Here is a 21,778-nt window from a genome sequence, read left to right on the forward strand (position 1 = left end):
CGATTTTAGTGAAGCTGGGGATAACAAGAAGCAAAATAAGAGAAGAGGTGACACAGTAAAAGCTAAGAAAGAAATTAAGCTGAGAAGACAGATCTGATGAATGTATCTTTTATGTATCTTTACATCAGAGACCCTAGACCTTTTGAGAATCTGATAAAACCTAAGGACTCTCTCCCCAGAAAAACAAATCCACACATGACATTTTATGGCTCTAAGAACTCTAGGATATGAACTACGAAAGTCTAAACCAACATTTTCCAAACTGTACAACTCACTGTGGGTAAAAGCAACCTAATCAGTTTGACTACCTTATTTTAAAGAAATACATATCCTATCTATGTTTATTTGTTATTCAGTCACTCAGTCATGTCCAACTCTTTGTGACCCCATGGACTGTAGCACACCAGGCTTCTCTGTCCTTCACAGTCTCCCGGAGTTTGCTCAGACTCATGTCCATTGAGTCAGTGATGTCATCCAACCATCTCATCCTCTGTCATCCCCTTCTCCTCCTGCCCTCAATCTTTTTCCAAGATCAGGGTCTTTTCCAGTGAGTCACCTCTGCATCAAGTGGCCAAAGTATAGGATCTTCAGCTTCAGCCTCTGTCCTTCCAATGAATATTCAGGGTTGATTTCCTTTTGGATAATTTGATTTCCTTTAGGACTAAGTTGACCTCCTCAAGAGTATTCTCCAGCATCAGGGTCTTTTCCAATATAGAAAGTAATACAATGACAATATTGGGGAGTATTACATATAATAGTATTATTTCATAAAATCTTTGTTTCAAGTGTGTACATGTCTCTGTGTGTGTGTGTGTGTGATTCTTATATACACCAGATTCTTATATCACAGGGCTAAATGCATTTCTTCCATATTTATGTTCAAAAACATTTACAATACACTGTTTAGCTAGAGTAATCTTACTTACCTCCAATACAAATTTCTCTAACAAGAACACACCCATTAATTCAAACTCTCCCATGATGAACTGCTTAAGAAATACCCAAATCTTCTCATCCCTTAAGTATAATAAGAATACAAACTCAAAGATAACCATGGCTTTTACTAAATAGTAGACATGTTAAAATAAGAAATATAGCAAAAGCTAAGAGATTTCAGCACTGCCAAAACAGCTTTATAACAAATGCTAAACAAACTTCTCTAGGTGGAAAACACAAGAGAAATAAAAGAAATAAAAGACTTACAAAAACAAACCCAAATAATTAAGAAAATGGTAATAGAAACTTACATATTGATAACTGCCTTAATGTAAGTGGATTAAAATCTTCAACCAAAAGACACTAGCTGAATGGATACAAAACCAAGACCTGTATATGTCCTGTCTTCAAAAGACCCAATTCAGACCTAGGGACAAATACACACAGGAAGTGAGGGGATGGAAAAAGATATTCCACACAAATAGAAATCAAACAAAACTGGAGTACCACTACTCATATCAGACAAAATAGACCTTTAAAATAAAGACAGTTATAAGAGACAAGGAAGGACACTACATATGATCAAGGGATCAATCCAAGAAAAAGGTATAACAATTTTAAATATATATGTACCCAAAATAAGAGCACCTCAATATACAAGGCAACCATACAAGAGGATCTTAATGACCCTGATAATCACAATGGTGTAATCACTCATCTAGAACTAGACATCCTGGAGTGCAAAGTCAAGTGGGCCTTAGGAAGCATCACTACAAAGTTAGTGGAGATGATGGAATTCCAGCTGAATTATTTCAAATCCTAAAAGATGATGCTGTGAAAGTGCTGCACTCAATATGCCAGCAAATTTGGAAAACTCAGCAGTGGCCGCAGGAATGGCAAAGGTCAGTTTTCATTCCAATTCCAAAGAAAGGCAATGCTAAAGAAGGTTCAACTACTGCACAATTGCACTCATCTCACGTGCTAACAAAGTAATGCTCAAAATTCTCTAAGCCAGGCTTCAACAGTACATGAACCGAGAACTTTCAGATGTTCAAGTTGAATTTAGAAAAGGCAGAGGAACCAGAGATCAAATTGCCAACATCCATTGTATCATCAAAAAACCAAGAGAATTCCAGAAAAAAACATCTATTTCTGCTTTATTGACTATGCCAAAGCCTCTGACTGTCACAACAAACTGTGGAATATTCTTAAAGAGATGGGAATACCAGACCACCTTACCTGCCCCTCCTGAGAAATCTGTATGCAGGTCAAGAAGCAACAGCTAGAACGTGCCATGGAACAACGACTGGTTCCAAATCTGGAAAGGAGTATGTCAAGGCTGTATATTGTCCCAATTATAAAAGAAAAAAAAAAAAGACAACTGTAAAAAACACAAACAAATGGAGGCTAAATCGCATGTTACTAAATAATTAGTGGATCATTGAAGAACTCAAATAGGAAATCATAAAATGTCTAGAGACATATGACAATGAAAAGAAAATGATCTAAAACCTATGAGATGCAGCAAAAGCAGTTCTAAGAGGGAAGTTTATAGCAATACAATCTTAACTCAAGAAAAAAAAATCCTGAACATCCTACTCTTTCTTACACCTAAAATAACTAGAGAAAGAAGAACAAACAAAACCCAAAGTTAGTAGAGGAAACAAGTCATAAAAATTAAGAGTGGTAATGAATGAAATAGAGATGATGAAAACAATAGCAAAGATAAATGAAACTAAAAACTAGTTCTTTGAGAAGATAAACAAAATTGGTAAACATTTAGCTAGACTTCTCAAGAAAAAAGGGAAGAGGATTTAAATCAATAAAATTAAAATGACAAAGAAGTTACACTGGACACCACAGAAATACAAAGGATCATAATAGAGTACTACATGCAACTACACCAATAAAATGGACAATCTAGAAAAAAATGGATAAATTCTAAGATGCAGTACTACATGCAACTACACCAATAAAATGGACAATCTAGAAAAAAATGGATAAATTCTAAGATGCAAGCTTCCAAGACTGAACCAGGAAAAAACTGAAAATATGAACAAACCAATCACAAGTACTTAAATGTTATTTTAAAATCTTACAACAAAGAAAGATTCTAGGACCAGATGGCTTCACAGGCAAATTCTCTCAAAATGTAGTGAAGAGGTACCACCTACCCTTCTGAAACTCTTCCAAAGAATTACAGAGAAAGGAACACTCCCAAGCTCATTCTACAAAACTACCAATCACCCTGATACCAAAACCAGACAAAGACAGCACACCAAAAAAAGAAAATTACAGGCCAATATCACTGATAAACATAGATGCAAAAATCCTCAACAAAAGACTAGCAAACCAAATACAACAACACATTAAAAGGATCATATACCATAATCAAGTGAGCTTTATCTCAGGGATGTAAGAATTTTTCAATATCCACAAATCAATCAGTGTGATACACTGAAAAATAAAAACCATATAATCATCTCAAAAGATGCAGAAAAACCATTTGACAAAATTCAACATCCATCTGTGATTTTAAAAAAACCTTTCAGAAAGTGGGCATTGAGGGAACCTACCTTAACATTAAAAAAGGCCACACATTACAAACCCACAGCAAACATCACTCTTGATGGTAAAAAACTGAAAACATTTCCCCTAAGACCAGGAACAAGACAAGGATGTCCACTCTCACCATTATTCAAAAATAGTTTTGAAAGTCCTAGCCACAGCAATCAGAGAAGAAAAGGCAATACAAAGAATCTAAATTGCTAAAGAAGAACTAAAATTGTCACTGTTTGTAGATGACTTAATACTATACATATAAAACCATGAAGATGCTACCAGGAAACCACTAGAGCTCATCAATGAATTTGGTAAAGTTGCAGAAGACAAAATTAAATCACAGAATCTCTTGCACTCTTATACACAAACAATAAAAGATCAGAAAAAGAAATCAAGGGGGAAATCCCATTTAGCATTGCATAAAAAAGAAAAAAAATACCTAGGTATAAACTATAAGACTATAAGATACTGATGAAAGAAATAAAAGATGACACAAACAGATGGAAAGATATACCATGTTCTTGGATTGGAATAATCAATATTGTGAAAATGACTATACTACCCAAAGCAATCTACAGATTCAATGTAATTCCTATCAAATTATCAATGGCATTTTTCACAGAATTAGAGAAAATCATTATATAATTTGTATACAAATCATTATACAATTTGAAAACACAAAAGATTACAAATAGCCAAAGCAATCTTGAGAAAGAAAAAATGGAGCTGAATGAATCAGGCTCCCTGACTTCAGACTATACTCTAAAACTATAGCCATCAAAACAGTATGGTACCAGCACAAAAACAGAAATTCAGTCAAAGAAACAGGATAGAAATCCCAGAAATAAACCCATGCACGTATGGTCACCTAATCTATGACAAAGGAGACAAGAATATACAATGCAGATAAGATGGTCTCCTCAATAAGCAGAGCTGGGAAAACTGGAAAGCTACATGTAAAAGAACGAAATTAGAACACCCCTAACACCATACACAAAAATAAACTCAAAATGGATGAAAGATATAAATATAAGGCTGGATACCATAAAATTCTTAGAGGCAAACACAGGCAGAACACTCTCTGACATAAATCCAAGCAAGATCTTTTTTGATCCACCTCTGAAATTAGTGAAAATAAAAACAAAGTAAATAAATGGGACCCAATTAAACTTCAAACCTTTTGCACAGAAAAGGAAACCATAAACAAAATGAGAAGACATTGATCAAAGTGGGAGAAAATATTTGCAAATGAAGTAACAAGGGATTAATCTCCAAAATTCACAAACATTCATGCAGCTCAATTTCAAAGAAACAAACAACCCAATCAAAAAATGGGTAGAAGGTGTAAATAGATATTTCTCCAGTCTACTGGAGAAGAACAAGACATAAAGATGACTAACAATCACATGAAAAGATGCTCAACATCACTAATTATTAGAGAAATGCAAATCAAAACTAAAATGAGGTATCACCTCACACCAGTCAGAATAGCCATCAAAAAGTCAACAAACAATAAATGCTAGAGAGGGTGTGGAGACAAGGAAATGCTCTTACACTTTTAGGGGGGATGTAAATTGGTATAGCCACATGTGGTATAGCCACATGGAGAACAGTATGGAGGTTCCTTAGAAAACTAAATATAGAGCTACCATATGATCCAGCAATCCCATTCCTGTGTACATATCTGGAGAAAACCATGATTCAAAAAAATGCATGCAGTCCAATATTCACTGCAGCACTATTCACAATAGCCAGGACATGGAAGAAACCTAAATGTCCATCAGCAGAGGAATGGGTAAAGAAGAAGAGGTACATATACACAATGGAATATTCAGTTCAGTTCAGTTCAGTTCAGTCGCTCAGTTGTGTCCGACTCTTTGCAACCCCCTGAATCGCAGCACGCCAGGCCTCCCTGTCCATCACCAACTACAGGAGTTCACTCAGACTCACGTCCATCGAGTCAGTGATTCCATCCAGGCATCTCATCCTCTGTCGTCCCCTTCTCCTCCTGCCCCCAATCCCTCCCAGCATCAGAGTCTTTTCCAATGAGTCAACTCTTCGCATGAGGTGGCCAAAGTACTGGAGTTTCAGCTTTAGCATCATTCCTTCCAAAGAAATCCCAGGGCTGATCGCCTTCAGAATGGACTGGTTGGATCTCCTTGCAGTCCAAGGGACTCTCAGCCATAAAAAAGAACAAAATAATGCCATGTGTAGCAACACGGATGGACCTAGAAACTGTCATACTGAGTGGAGTAAGTCAGATAAAGACAAATATAATATATTGCTTATATGTCTAAAAAGGATACAAATGAATTTTCTACAAAACAGAAATAGAGTTACAGATGTAGAAAATAAACTTATGGTTACTGGGAGGTAAGATAGTTATTGTTGTTTCTCAGTCTCTAAGTCAGGTCTGACTGTTTGCAACCATGTCAACTGCAGCATGCCAGGCTTCCATGTCCTCCACCATCTACAGGAGTTTGCTCAAACTCACCTATATTGAGTTGGTGATACCATCCAGCCATCTCATCCTCTGTTGCCCCTTTTCTTGCTTGAAATCTTTCCCATCATCAGGTTATTTTCCAATGAGCCAGCTCTTGCATCAGTTGGTCAAAGCACTGGAGCTTCATCATCTGTCCTTCTGATGAATATTCACAGTTGATTTCCTTTAGGATTGACTGGTTTGATCTCCTTGGTATCCACAGAACTCTCAAGGGTCTTATCCAGCACCACAATTTGAAAGCATCAATTCTTTGGTGCTCAGCCTTCTTTATGGTCCAACTCTAACATCTGTACATGACTACTGGAAAGAACATAACCTTGACTATATGGACTTTTGTTGGGAAAGTGATGCCTCTGCTCTTTAATACACTGTCTAGGTTGGTCATAGCTTTTCTTCCAAGGAGCTTCCAAGAGTCTTTTAATTTCATGGCTGTAGTCACCGTCTGCAGTGATTTTGGAGCCCAAGAAAATAAAATCTGTCTCTATTTCCACTTTTCCCCCCACCTATTTGCCTCTTTAGTTCCTCTTTGCTTCCTGACATTAAAGTGCTATCATCTGTATATATGAGGCTGTTGATATTTTTCCTAGCAATCTTCACTCCAGCTTGTGCTTCATCCAGCCTGGCATTTCTCATGATGTACTCTGCATATAAGTTAAATAAGCAAGATGACAATATACAGCCTTGAGGTACTCCTTTCCCAATTTGGAGTCAGTCCATTGTCCCAGGTCCGGTTCTAACTGTTGCTTCTTGTCCTACATTCAGGTTTCTCAGGAGGCAGGTAAGGTGGTCTGTCACTCTCATCTCTTTAAGAATTTTCCACAGTTTGTTGTGATCCACACAGTCAAAGGTGTTAGAGTAGTCAAAGCCTTCTGAAGCAGAAGTAGATGCTTTCTGGAATTCCCTTGCTTTTTCTATGATGCAACAGATGTTGGCAATTTGATCTCTGGTTCCTCCTTTTCTAAATCCAGCTTGTACATCTAGAAGTTCTTGGCTCATGTATTGCTGAAGCCTAGCTTGAAGGATTTTGAGCATAATCTTGCTAGCATGTGAAATGAGGAAACATAAGGGAGGGATAAATTGGAAAATTGGGATTGACATATACACACTATAACTAGGGAGGTGGGTGGGGGTTCAGGATGGGGGGAACATATATACCCGTGGCTGATTCATGTTGATGTATGGCAAAAATCATCAAAATGTTGTAAAGTAATTATCCTCCAATTAGAATAAATAAATTAATTTTTTAAGAGACAATGAATAAGGATCTACTGTACAGCACAGGGAACTCTACTCAATACTCTGTAATGTTCTATATGAGAAAATTTATTAAAAAGAGTGTGCAAGGAAGTGAAAGTGAAAGTTGCTCAGTCCTGTCCAACTCTTTGCGACCCCATGGACTATACACAGTCCATGGAATTCTCCAGGCCAGAACACTGCAGTGGGTAGCCTTTCCCTTCTCCAGGGGATCTTCCCAAGCCAGGGATCGAACCAAAGTCTTCCGTATTGAAGGCAGATTATTTACCAGCTGAGCCACAAGGAAAGCCCAAGAATTCTGGAGTGGGTAGCCTATGCCTTCTCCAGTGGATCTTCCAGACTCAGGAATCAAACTGGGGTCTCCTGCATTGCAGGTGGATTCTTTACCAACTGAGCTTTCAGGGAAGCCCAAAAAAGAGTCTATGTATATATATATACAACTGATTTCCTTTGCTGTACATCTGAAACTAACACACCATTGTAAATCAATAATACTTCAATAAAAAATTATTGAAATAGAATATTCTCTCACAATTAAGTTCTGAAGGATCTATGACAACAAATACACAGTTTTAAAAGGCAACTAGGATGAAATGGAGTAACACAGAAAGACATTAAAATACATTGATTTTTTTATTAAGTATTTTTTATTATTTTTTTATTAAGCCATTTGAAATATTCCACATTATTCCAAAAAGGAAAACTTTATTAACAGCTAGACAAAAAAATTAATATACTACTACTATACAAGAGTAATTTGGAACAAATCCTACGAACTATAATACTAATACTGCATGGGGCTTTCCAGGTGGCGCTAGTGGTAAAGACCTGCCTGCCAATGCAGGAGACATAAGAGTCGTGGCTTCAACCCCTGAGTCAGGAAGATCCCCTGGAGAAGGAAATGCCAACCCACTCCAGTATTCTTGCCTGGAGAATCCCATGGACAGAAGAGACTGGTGGGCTACAGTCCATGAGCTGCAAAGAATTGGACACGACTGAAAGTGACTTAGCACTAGCACAATACTGTATTAGTATGTAGATATATCCTCCACAAGATATAACCCCAACAGTTACTACATACCTATGAGAAAATTATTGTTCTCATATAAATTTATGAACAACTACAGTGACACAAAGCATTAAAAAAATTTACTATGCATTTTTAGAAAAGCATATTAAAACATGATCACAGAACACAGTGTATTCAAAGAAATACAAGTGAATATTTTTATAAGAAGGTATTATTGATCCTCTTCATCAAGACATGACCATCTCTTATATTATTTAGAAATGTATCTTACAATAAATGATTAAACAACTAACAGTAGGAAAAACAAGTAGAACATTCAGTTCAGTACAGTTCAGTCGCTCAGTTGTGTCCAACTCATTGCAACCCTAAGGACTGCAGCACACCAGGCTTCCCTGTCCATCACTACTCTGGGAGCTTGATTAAGCTCAGGTCCATCAAATCGGTGATGCCATCCAACCATCTCATCCTCTGTTATCCCCTTCTCCAGTGGCACTCAATCTTTCTCAGCATCTCATTCCTTTCTGAGTCAGTACTTCGCATCAGGTGGCCAAAATATTGAAACTTCAGCTTCAGTATCAATCCTTCCAATGAATATTCAGGACTGATTTCCTTTAGGATGGACTGGTTGGATCTTCTTGCAGTCCAAGGGACTCTCAAGAGTCTTTTCCAACATCACAGTTCAAAAGCATCAATTCTTCGGTGCTCAGCCTTCTTTGTGGTCCAACTCTCACATCCAAAATGACTACTGGAAAAATCATAGCTTTGACTAGACAGACCTTTGTCGGCAAAGTAATGTCTCTGCTTTTTAATATATTGTCTAGGTTTGTCATAGCGTTTCTTCCAAGGTGCAAGCGTCTTTTAATTTCATGGCTGCAGTCACCATCTGCAATGATTTTGAAGCCCAAAAAAATAAAGTCAGCCACTGTTTCCACTGTTTCTGCATCTATTTGCCACGAAGTGATGGGACCAGAGGCCATGATCTTAGTTTTTTGAATGTTGAATTTTAAGCCAGCGTTTTCACTCTCCTCTTTCACTTTCATCAAGAGGCTCTTTTTTTTTTTTTTTTCATTTTTAAATACCTCAGAGTGTGTCTTTATTTTTATTTATTTTTTTAATTTTATTTTTAAACTTTACATAATTGTATTAGTTTTGCCAAATATCAAAATGAATCCACCACAGGTATACATGTGTTCCCCATCCTGAACCCTCCTCCCTCCTCCCTCCCCATACCATCCCTCTGGGTCGTCCCAGTGCACTAGCCCCAAGCATCCAGTATCGTGCATCGAACCTGGACTGGCATCTCATTTCATACATGGTATTTTACATGTTTCAATGCCATTCTCCCAAATCTCCCCACCCTCTCCCTCTCCCATAGAGTCCATAAGACTGTTCTATACATCAGTGTCTCTTTTGCTGTCTCGTACACAGGGTTATTGTTACCATCTTTCTAAATTCCATATATATGCATTATTATACTGTATTGGTGTTTTTCTTTCTGGCTTACTTCACTCTGTATAATAGGCTCCAGTTTCATCCACCTCATTAGAACTGATGCAAATGTTTTCTTTTTAATGGCTGAGTAATACTCCATTGTGTACATGTACCACAGCTTTCTTATCCATTCATCTGCTGATGGACATCTAGGTTGCTTCCATGTCCTGGCTATTATAAACAGTGCTGCGATGAACATTGGGGTACACGTGTCTCTTTCCCTTCTGGTTTCCTCAGTGTGTATGCCCAGCAGTGGAATTGCTGGATCATAAGGCAGTTCTATTTCCAGTTTTTTAAGGAATCTCCACACTGTTCTCCATAGTGGCTATACTAGTTTGCATTCCCACCAACAGTGTAAGAGGGTTCCCTTTTCTCCACACCCTCTCCAGCATTTATTATTTGTAGACTTTTGGATCGCAGCCATTCTGACTGACGTGAAATGGTACCTCATAGTGGTTTTGATTTGCATTTCTCTGATAATGAGTGATGTTGAGCATCTTTTCATGTGTTTGTTAGCCATCTGTATGTCTTCTTTGGAGAAATGTCTGTTTAGTTCTTTGGCCCATTTTTTGATTGGGTCATTTATTTTTCTGGAGTTGAGCTGTAGGAATTGCTTGTATATTTTTGAGATTAGTTGTTTGTCAGTTGCTTCATTTGCTATTATTTTCTCCCATTCTGAAGGCTGTCTTTTCACCTTGCTAATAGTTTCCTTTGATGTGCAGAAGCTTTTAAGGTTAATTAGGTCCCATTTGTTTATTTTTGCTTTTATTTCCAATATTCTGGGAGGTGGGTCATAGAGGATCCTGCTGTGATGTATGTCAGAGAGTGTTTTGCCTATGTTCTCCTCTAGGAGTTTTATAGTTTCTGGTCTTATGTTTAGATCTTTAATCCATTTTGAGTTTATTTTTGTGTATGGTGTTAGAAAGTGGTCTAGTTTCATTCTTTTACAAGTGGTTGACCAGATTTCCCAGCACCACTTGTTAAAGAGATTGTCTTTAATCCATTGTATATTCTTGCCTCCTTTGTCAAAGATAAGGTGTCCATATGCGCGTGGATTTATCTCTGGGCTTTCTATTTTGTTCCATTGATCTATATTTCTGTCTTTGTGCCAGTACCATACTGTCTTGATAACTGTGGCTTTGTAGTAGAGCCTGAAGTCAGGTAGGTTGATTCTTCCAGTTCCATTCTTCTTTCTCAAGATCACTTTGGCTATTCGAGGTTTTTTGTATTTCCATACAAATTGTGAAATTATTTGTTATAGCTCTGTGAAGAATACTGTTGGTAGCTTGATAGGGATTGCATTGAATCTATAAATTGCTTTGGGTAGTATACTCATTTTCACTATATTGATTCTTCCAATCCATGAACATGGTATATTTCTCCATCTATTAATGTCCTCTTTGATTTCCTTCACCAGTGTTTTATAGTTTTCTATATATAGGTCTTTAGTTTCTTCAGGTAGATATATTCCTAAGTATTTTATTCTTTCCGTTGCAATGGTGAATGGAATTGTTTCCTTAATTTCTCTCTCTGTTTTCTCATTATTAGTGTATAGGAATGCAAGGGATTTCTGTGTGTTGATTTTATATCCTGCAACTTTACTATAGTCATTGATTAGTTCTAGTAATTTTCTGGTGGAGTCTTTAGGGTTTTCTATGTAGAGGATCATGTCATCTGCAAATAGTGAGAGTTTTACTTCTTCTTTTCCAATTTGGATTCCTTTTATTTCTTTTTCTGCTCTGATTGCTGTGGCCAAAACTTCCAAAACTATGTTGAATAGTAATGGTGAAAGTGGGCACCCTTGTCTTGTTCCTGACTTTAGAGGAAATGCTTTCAATTTTTCACCATTGAGGATAATGTTTGCTGTGGGTTTGTCATATATAGCTTTTATTATGTTGAGGTATGTTCCTTCTATTCCTGCTTTCTGGAGAGTTTTTATCATAAATGGGTGTTGAATTTTAGTTTCTCTTCACTTTCTGCCATAAGGGTGGTGTCAGCTGCATATCTGAGGTTATTGATATTTCTCCTGGCAATCTTGATTCCAGCTTGTGCTTCATCCAGCCTGGCATTTTGCATGATGTACTCTGCACATAAGTTAAATAAGCAGGGTGGCAATATACAGCCTTGAAGTACTCCTTTCCCAATTTGGAACCAGTCTGTTGTTCCATGTCTGGTTCTAACTGTTGCTTCTTGACTGCATACAGGTTTCTCAGGAGGCAGGTAAGGTGGTCTGTTATTCCCATCTCTAAGAATTTTCCACAGTTTCTTGTGATCCACATAGTCAAGGCTTTAGCACAGTCAATTAAACAGAAGTAGATGTTTTCTGGAATTCTCTTGCCTTTTTGATGATCCAGTGGATGTCGGCAATTTGATTCCTCCTGGTTCCTCTGCCTTTTCTAAATCCAGCCTGAAGTTCTCAGTTCATGTACTGTTGAAGCCTGGCTTGGAGAATTTTGAGCATTACTTTGCTAGTGTATGAGATTAGTGCAACTGTGTGGTAGTTTGAACATTCTTAGGCATTGCCTTTCTTTGGGATTGGAATGAAAACTGACCTTTTCCATTCCTGCGGCCAATGCTGAGTTTTCCAAATTTGCTGGCATATGGAGTGCAGCACTTTCACAGCATCATCTTTCAGGATTTGAAATAACGCAGCTGGAATTCCATCACCTCCACTAGCTTTGTTTGTAGTAATGCTTCTAAAGCCCACTTGACTTCGCACATCAGGATGTCTGTCTCTAGGTGAGTGATAACACCATCGTGGGTATCTGGGTCATGAAGATCTTTTTGGTACAGTTCTTCTATGTATTCTTACCACCTCTTCTTAATATCTTCTGCTTCTGTTAGGTTCATACCATTTCTGTCCTTTATTGAGCCCATCTTTGCATGAAATGTTCCCTTGGTATCTCTTAACTTTCTTGAAGAGATCTCTAGTCTTTCCCATTCTACCATTTTCCTCTATTTCCTTGGAATGATCACTTAGGCTTTCTCATCTCTTCTTGCTCTTCTTTGGAACTCTGCATTCAGATGGATATATATCTCCTTTTCTCCTTTGCCTTTCTCTTCTCTTCTTTTCTCAGCTATTTGTAAGGTCTCCTCAGACAAGCAGTTTGCCTTTGGCATTTCTTTTTCTTGGGGATAGTTTTGATCAGTGCCTCCTGTACAATGTTACAAACCTACATCCATAGTTCTTCAGGCACTCTGTCTATCAGATCTAATCCCTTGAATCTATTTGTCACTTCCACTGTATAATTGTAAGGGATTTGATTTAGGTCATACCTGAATGGCCTAATTGTTTTTCCTATTTTTTTCAATTTAAGTCTGAATTTGGCAATAAGGAGTTTATGATCTGAGCCACAGTCAGCTCCTCGTCCTGTTTTTGCTGACTGTATAGAGTTTCTCCATCTTCAACTGCAAAGAATATAATCAATCTGAAATTGGTATTGACTATCTGGTAATGTCTATGTGTAGAGTCACCTCTTGTGTTGTTGGAAGAGGGTGTTTGCTATGACCAATGCATTCTCTTGACAAAACTCTGGGAGCCTTTGCCTTGCTTCATTTTGTACCCCAAGGCCAAACTTGCCTGTTACTTCAGGTATGTCTTGACTTCCTATGTTTGCATTCCAGTCCCCAGTGATGAAAAGGATATCTTTTTTTTGGTGTTAGTTCTAGACTGTCTTGTAGGTCATCATAGAACCATTCAACTTCAGCTTCTTTGGCATTACTGATTGGGGCATAGACTTGGATTACCATGATATTGAATGGTTTGTTCTGGAAACAAACAGAGATCATTCTGTAATTTTTGAGATTGTACCCAGGTACTGCATTTTGGATTCTTTTGTTGACTATGAGAGCTACTCCATCTCTTCTAAGGGAATTCTTGCCCACAGTAGTAGATATAATGGTCATCTTAATTAAATTCTCCCATTCCAGTCCTTTTTAGTTCTCTGTTTCTTAAAATGTTGATGTTCACTCTTACCATCTCCTGTTTTACCACTTCCAATTTACCTTGATTCATGGACCTAACACTCCAGGTTCCTATGCAATATTGTTCTTTACAGCATCAGACTTTGCTTCCATCACCAGTCACATCCACAACTGGGCATTGTTTTCACTTTGGTTCAGCCTCTTCATTCTCTCTGGAGCTATTTCTCCACTCCTTCCAGTAGCATATTGGGCACCTACTGACCTGGGGAGTTCATCTTTCAGTGTCATATATTTTTGCCTTTTCATACCTTTCATGTAGTTCTCAAGGCAAGAATACTGAAGTGGTTTGCCATTCCCGTCTCCCTTATTTAATAAGAAGTACAGATATAGAGAGTTTAAGCAAGCTCTGGGAGTTGGTGATAGACAGGGAAGCCTGGAGTGCTGCAGTCCATGGGGTCACAAAGAGTCAGACATGACTGAGCTACTGAAGTGAACTGAACAGATATAGAGAGACAAGTATTGGCCTGGAAGTTCAACAATATCACTAAGACCCTTACATGTTCCACCCATCTTATTATCAGCATGTTAATATTTTTACATGATTCTAGGCATCATGACCACATTCAAAGGCAGGAAGAAATTCACAGCCAGGCTACTCTCTCCTTTTTTAGCTTTCTCTGACACACAGTGAATTCCCTTTGTGTATCTCTGAGTAGAACTGGGTCAGATAACCCTCCTAATGAAAAAAGAGTCTGGGAAATTGAGTTTGTGGCAAAGAACATTCCTGTCATGATTGGCTTAGACAATGGCATGCTGCTCCACAACAAATTCAGAATTACATGAGAAGAAACTGTTGTTACATACTGTCTGCCATGCATATATAATTATACAGCCAGTCCTTCACTGAAGTAACAGAAAGCTGAATGTGATGTTTCCACAAAATTTCCTAACTAACAACATAGTTTTCCACACTTTTGTCCATCCATTCAATCAATCCTTTCAAGGTTATGTTGCAAATATAGCCTGGGATATGTATATTATTTCCTGCATCCTGCCTGATTAAATCATTTCAGTTTTCCTGATATTGGTAATTCCCTCAGAAACATTCAGGTGAACAAGTAACTAAAATTCCCTTTCAGGTCTTAGCAAAGAAAGAAAGGTGGCTTTTACTAACAGTATGTTCCATGACTTTATATGAAAGGACAGCACTGAGATAGAAATTAGACCATACCTGTGTGTCATGCAGATAGCAACAATGGTAGTATCAGAGGCTAAGATGGTCCTAAGACTTTCCAGAACTAAAGATGAGTTGTTCCTGCTACCTCCAGAGCTACAGAAAGTTCTTAGCAATCCTAGCAGCATTCAAGGGGATAGAAGCTAATCTGGGCAGTAGCCCCCAAAGCTCAACAGAATAGCAATTTGGGGGCTGCCTCCTTCAACTCTATCAGTCGCGCAGTCGTGTCCGACTCTGCGATCCCATGAATCGCAGCACACCAAGCCTCCCTGTCCATCACCAACTCCCGGAGTTCACTCAGACTCACATCCATCGAGTCAGTGATGCCATCCAGCCATCTCATCCTCTGTTGTCCCCTTCTCCTCCTGCCCCCAATCCCTCCCAGCATCAGCCTTTTCCAATGACTCAACTCTTCGCATGAGGTGACCAAAGTACTGGAGTTTCAGCTTTAGTATCATTCCTTCCAAAGAACACCCAGGGCTGATCTCCTTCAGAATGGACTGGTTGGATCTCCTTGCAGTCCAAGGGACTCTCAAGAGTCTTCTCCAACACTACAGTTCAAAAGCATCAATTCTTCGGCGCTCAGCCTTCTTCACAGTCCAACTCTCACATCCATACATGACCACAGGAAAAACCACAGCCTTGACTAGACAGACTTTTGTTGGCAAAATAATGTCTCTGCTTTTGAATATGCTATCTAGGTTGGTCATAATCTTCCTTCCAAGGAGTAAGCGTCTTTTAATTTCATGGCTGCAGTCACCATCTGTAGTGATTTTGGAGCCCCCCCAAAAAAAAGTCTGACACTGTTTCCACTGTTTCCCCATCTATTTCCCATGAAGTGATGGGACCAGATGCCATGATCTTTGTTTTCTGAATGTTGAGCTTTAAGCCAACTTTTTCACTCTCCTCTTTCACTTTCATCAAGAGGCTTTTTAGTTCCTCTTCAGTTTCTGCCATAAGGGTGGTGTCATCTGCATATCTGAGGTTATTGATATTTCTCCCAGCAATCTTGATTCCAGCTTGTGTTTCTTCCAGTCCAGTGTTTCTCATGATGTACTCTGCATATAAGTTAAATAAGTAAGATTTGAAGGGTCCAAGGAAGCGCCAGGACAACTTTAGGCTTCCATGCTTCCTTGAAGAGTCACTGGTTTAAAAGAAACTAACCCATCTCTCATAGTCTGGAGGCACTCCTCCAAAAAGAAGGAGAAGAAGTGAAAGGGTAGGAGAAATGAGAATGTTGAGCAACAGAGGCAAGAGGGGACTCAAGGCAGAAGTTTGTCAGCACTGTGAAATATTACAGGGTAGTGTGAAAAAGAGTGATGCCAAAGAAAAAGCTATTTAACAATTCAACTTTTTAGAGGGAAATTTCTATATAGTAGTAGAGGCTGACACAAGGACCTAAGAATGAAGGAGAGAACTTGTGGAGGCTACTTTTTCTAACTCTTCTGGTCAAGACCAGAGAAAATACAGTGGGTATCACTGGCAAGAAGAAGAATATGAAATGAAGATTTTCCTGGGCTCCAATCACAGAGAGCTCAGCCAGGTGTTTGGTTCTCTTCTAAGTATTTTAAATATATAAATTACCATCAGACATTCATTCTTAGTAACCGTCATCTGGTAAAATACTTTGTAGACAGTTGAACATGACATAAATGATCTTCATTTAATTGCTTACAGGAAATAACATGAAATATCCCTTTTTAGTTTCTCAAAGGAAAAAAAAACATGTATATGAAGCAGAAGTAAAGTAAATATATAGAGATTCCCTAGAGGAAATTAATGGTTCAAAAGTCAGATGACTATATCAGGAGTGATGCTGACTTAAGAGGTGAACAAGAAAACTGTATTAGTGTGGCTTTTCTTTCCTCTGAGCTGCAGTGCTCTATCCCATGAGAACATTAAATGAATTATTACAGCATAAGGGCTTCTCTTGTCCTGAATATTCATTGGAAGGACTGATGCTGAAGCTGAAACTCCAATACTCTGGCTACCTGATGCAAAGAACTGACTCACTGGAAAAGACCCTGATGCTGGGAAAGATTGAAGGCTGGAGGAGAAGGGGACAACAAAGGATGAGATGGTTGGATGGCATCAGCAACTCAATGGACATGAATTTGAGTAAGCTCCGGGAGTTGGTGATGGACAGGAAAGCCTGGCGTGCTGCAGTCCATGGGGTCACAAAGAGTCAGACATGATTGAGCAACTGAACTGAACTGAAGGGCTTCTCATTTATTGCAGTACTTCTCCACCATTGTAGAGGCTTTGTTTTGTCTTGTTTTCCAAAATAATGATCTGCCTGCTGTCCATCAAATGATTCAGTGGTTCTTACCAATGTTTAAAGCCAAAGTCTCTGAAGCTACGCAGGGGCCTATAGTATTTCATCTGCTGTAAGCTCATCTTCATCTCAGTCAGTAGGTTCAGAGAACCAGGGCTGCATGGGTTATTTGCCAGGTACCTAAGTCTTAAGTAGCACCTCCAAGTCAAATTCCTCTTTGTTTCCCAGCTTTCTGGACTACCCTTTTTCCTTGGTCTTCAAAAGTATGGAGAAACTACAATCATGCAGATAATGACACTGCATTTCTTTCTTATAAAACACAGCCCAGTCACTAAATGTTACTGGAAAAAATACATTGTTTGCAACCCCTAGTATAGCAAATGCTCAATAAGCAATCGCTAAAATAAAACTGCATTGTCAAAGACAAATACACAAAGGCTGTCTCTTCTTCTATGAGCATGTTTCTCTGGATACCCAAAAAGCCTACTGCTCTATATCATTTTATTATGTCTTATTTGGTACCAAAACTCTGATACAGATCTGCAAAAAGGATATCCAGGAATAACTAGCAACAGCCACCAAAACTGCCATGCAGAACCTTAAGCTTTTGGCAAGACATTGTATAACCATCTTTTCTTAGCTTGGCAGATGGTGGTTACATATTGACTGAAGGCAAGCAGCTGGTTGAAAGAGCAAGCTCTAGATTCAGGCTGCCTGAGTTTGTATCACATCTCTACCACTTACTTTGTGGCTTTGGGCAAACTATTTAACATTTACTAGCCTCAGTTTATTCATCTGAAATATGGATAATACCTTCCATAAAAGAATATTATAAAAATTAGATAAGGTCTTAAGGGAATACCTAGCACATAGTAAAGTTTTTAAACTGTTGTTTACTTATTATTAATAGGAAAATACTTTTCTTCCATTATTTTAGTAATTTATTTTTGGCACCTTCCTTTAAGCAGTTAGCCTTTACACTCAGTCCCAATTTAGACTTGCCCTTGAAGGAAATGTTAAAAGTCAAATTTGGCTTCCCTCAACAACGAAAAAACTAATAAAGGAGAAATTATCAAAAATAGTCCTTTTCTGGTTGGGGCACAGTTTTTCTTTAAATGAACAATAAAGTAAAACATTTGGTCCATGTATTTTGGATCACAATACCCTGGATTTAGTTACCTTTGGGTTACAATAGCAGCAGCAAGTTAGAAATTGGATGAAAAGAAACATTTAAACAAGAGAATATTTCCTTTTTTTTTTTGAAACAAGGCACTCAAAGCTGGTATACTGGGACAACCCTGAGGGATGGGATGGGAGGGAGGTGGGAGTGGGGTTCAGGATTGGGGACACATGTACACTCATGGCCAATTCATGTCAATGTATGACAAAAACCACTACAATATTTAAAGTAATTAGCCTCCAATTAAAATAAATTAATTTAATTTTTTTAATAAAATAAATAATTAAGAAAAGAGAGAGAGAATATTTCCTCTTTTCTAAATGCCACTCATAGATATTTGACATTCAGGTTTCATATTAATTCTGATTTGCAGAGCAGTTTGGCATTTTAAAAGCACTTAATTATGCAAGATGTTATTTTTTTTAATACAATCCCTGTGAAACAGAAAATAAACTATCATTTATACTTTTATAGATAAGGAATTTGAGGCCTCTGGAGGGCAAGTTTTCATCCATGGTCATACCATAATTAATGGTTGGACATGGTCTGGAACTGCAGCTTTCTGTTCTATTACTGGTGCCCTTTGAAATATTGTAAACTTCCTCCAAAACACAGCAATAAATCAATAATAATAATAGATTCACTAATCCTTTAAGTAAAAAATTTTTTGAAATATTGAGGCAGTTAAACAACAGTGACCAAATCAATGGATGCTCTTAGGTAAAATCCTATGTCATTTACTGAAGGAGCCTTGAGTCAGTTCATTGAGGAAATACACATCCCAAAGATGCCTATCACCCTTCTGTGTAGAGTTCAATGTATTAAAGTCACATCCGACTCCTTGCAACTCCATGGACTGTAGACCACCAGGCACCTCTGCCCATGGAATTCTCCAGGCAAGAATACTAGAATGGCCATTCCCTTCTCCAGGGGATCCTCCTGACCCAGGGAATCAAACCCTGGTTTCCTGCATTGCAGGCAGATTCTTTACCATCTGAGCCACCAGGAAAGGCCACATTAAAGAGCACAACCTAATAAGTTAACTTTTGTGAGTACTTACTATGAACCAGAAAAATACAAAAACTAAAGCAGAGTGATTATATCAATTTCTGAAGTTCAAGGGCTAGTAGAAGTAATAGAACCCAGACTGGATCATCACCATCATCATTATCATCATCATTAATAAAAATGTATTTTAGAGATAAGAATAACTCCCCAAGGTCACAGAGCTCAGAAGCAAACCAGCCAGGGTTTCACATAGTACTACTATATTTTCTTCTACTTTCAAATCATAGCAATAGGTCTTATTTTTTTAATATTACCTACAAATGACAAGTACAATTTAGACTATGGTTTCTAAAGAAATTCTCTCTTTTATCTCTTTCAATAAGAATAATAAAAATATCCCACACTGCTAACTCTGAATGGAATTCTATCCTTTAACAGGTTGTTCTTCAAGATGAATTCATGCTAGTGACATATTTTATAATGAAGCATAAGGAATGAAGTCATTATTTTGGTTGATCCTGATGCCCTAACTGTTATCATCCACTTTAGAATGACAGGCTGTAAATTATATAGTCAATAAATCTCATAGGGGTCATTATAATTATAGATTACAGACATCAATGTCTGATTTTGGGCACTTCTGGTGGTTAGCTGAATATCTAGACAGCACCAAACAAGGGAAAACAGCATTTATCTATGAGAGGCCTTTTACTCTGAAGAGCTGTAATTCTCTTTGTTATTGCTTACCAACTCTATCAAAGTCATTAAACATGGCTTCAGCACTAAGGATACAGAAGTGGTTGTCATTGTCCCAGTGGCAAAATAGAAAGCCTATTGCAAAATATGGTGAGCACTCAATAGATATCAACTGATTTTTTTTAAGGAATACTTTGTACCAGAGATTAAGCTGAACACAATCTACACCTACAGTATAAAGTGTAGGTTCCAAGTTAGATGCATGGGGTAGGGATGGGGTTTCAAAACATCACTTTGTCAGTTCCTTAATTTTGTGCTTGTCTCATTCCCAGATATACAATAAACAGAAAACAAAAGAACCAGAGATACCGAAGCAAAAAACTATCCAAAGTGGTCCTATTCACACTAGAAACAGGAAACCATAAAACATAAGAGAATATTCTTAGTCTCATTTTAATCATAAGCAAATCTGAATGATCTGAGGAGTGACTTGACTACACATAAACACTGGATGCTCATCTGAGACACCAGATTTCTCTTGACATTTCCAAGATAGAAGTGACACAGCTGTGGATGTGAAATCCATAGTTCTGGAAGTGAAAAACTAGGCACTAACCATGGTGTTTGAGAAAAATAAGTCAGACTCTTTTTTTTTTTTTTTAACTAAGTCTATTTGATCACTTGTTTGAGCCTCATTGCTTTGCAACTTTTTTGTTTTTCATTTTTTAGTTTAAGAACAAAAGGACGCCTCAAAAAGGCAGCATATCTCTTGGAGTCATGTTGGGACAAGAGGAGGACATAACTGAAGATTGGCAAGTCAGGAGAGGAGGCATTCCAGGGAGTGAGCTGCAAGCCTCAAACTGAGCCAATACAGGGCTTCTAAGTCTTCTAGAGACAACACAGCTTGAAGCCTGCTGTTCCTTGACCTGTAAAGGCAGAAGCTGTTTGATCCTTGAAGTCTGAAGGCGAGTGTGTACATGACTGTACTACACTACCAGAGATGCCCAGTACTAAAGAAAGGGAGATGAGCTGCCCATGCAACAAGGCTGGGAACACAGCAAGGGCTCTTGGGGGAAGAAAGATTTTTTTAAAAAAAGATTTTTTAAAAGTTGCATGAAAATGTCAACTGAAAGGGGACTTTGCTTCTTTGGCTCTGTGTGTGATCACCCTCAGCTAATTATGTTAAACATCAGAGATCAAACATCTTCCCTGCATACCCATTAGAGAGGGGTCTGAGAACATAACTGATAGGATGTTTACAAGGCTGAATCTCCAAAGTAGCTTCAAAGGGAATTGTAAGTAAGATGTGTGAACATCAGGAGAAATCAGTGCTGTATGTACAAAGGAAATGTTCAACAGTAGCTCGGTATCTGTTCTTTTGTATATCTTTTCTAACAGGAGATTCATCAAAGCTTAATTGAAACTTACACAGTTACATGAGAGGATATGTTACATAAAAGAGTGGACAACCAGGATTTAGGTAGGATGTCCCAGTGTTCCTTGGTCAGTGACAGCTTGTTCTTAAGAAAAGGAATTTAAAATTCTGCTTATGCTCCTGCTTTTTCTTCTCCCTCCTAATTATTAAACTAAACTCCGAGACACTAAGGTAACATTATTTTGATTAGCTTGGTACTAAACAAGTAAAATACTTAAACATCTCAAAGGAAATTTTTACCCCATAAACA

At 38.0% G+C, this 21,778-nt stretch overlaps 1 long non-coding RNA gene across 1 annotated transcript in view; it reads right to left on the reverse strand.

Annotated features, from left to right (window-relative positions):
- Nucleotides 1–1,688: 1,688 nt before the first annotated feature.
- LOC133253705 (uncharacterized) overlaps nt 1,689–21,778 on the reverse strand; it is a 105,025-nt gene continuing 84,935 nt past the window's right edge. The window contains exon 4 of the long non-coding RNA XR_009738383.1: nt 1,689–2,275. This is a non-coding gene — a long non-coding RNA (uncharacterized LOC133253705). The remainder of the gene's footprint in view (nt 2,276–21,778) is intronic.

The sequence above is a fragment of the Bos javanicus genome, chromosome 9, assembly GCF_032452875.1.
Source record: "Bos javanicus breed banteng chromosome 9, ARS-OSU_banteng_1.0, whole genome shotgun sequence".
In the NCBI taxonomy this organism is placed as follows: domain Eukaryota; kingdom Metazoa; phylum Chordata; class Mammalia; order Artiodactyla; family Bovidae; genus Bos; species Bos javanicus.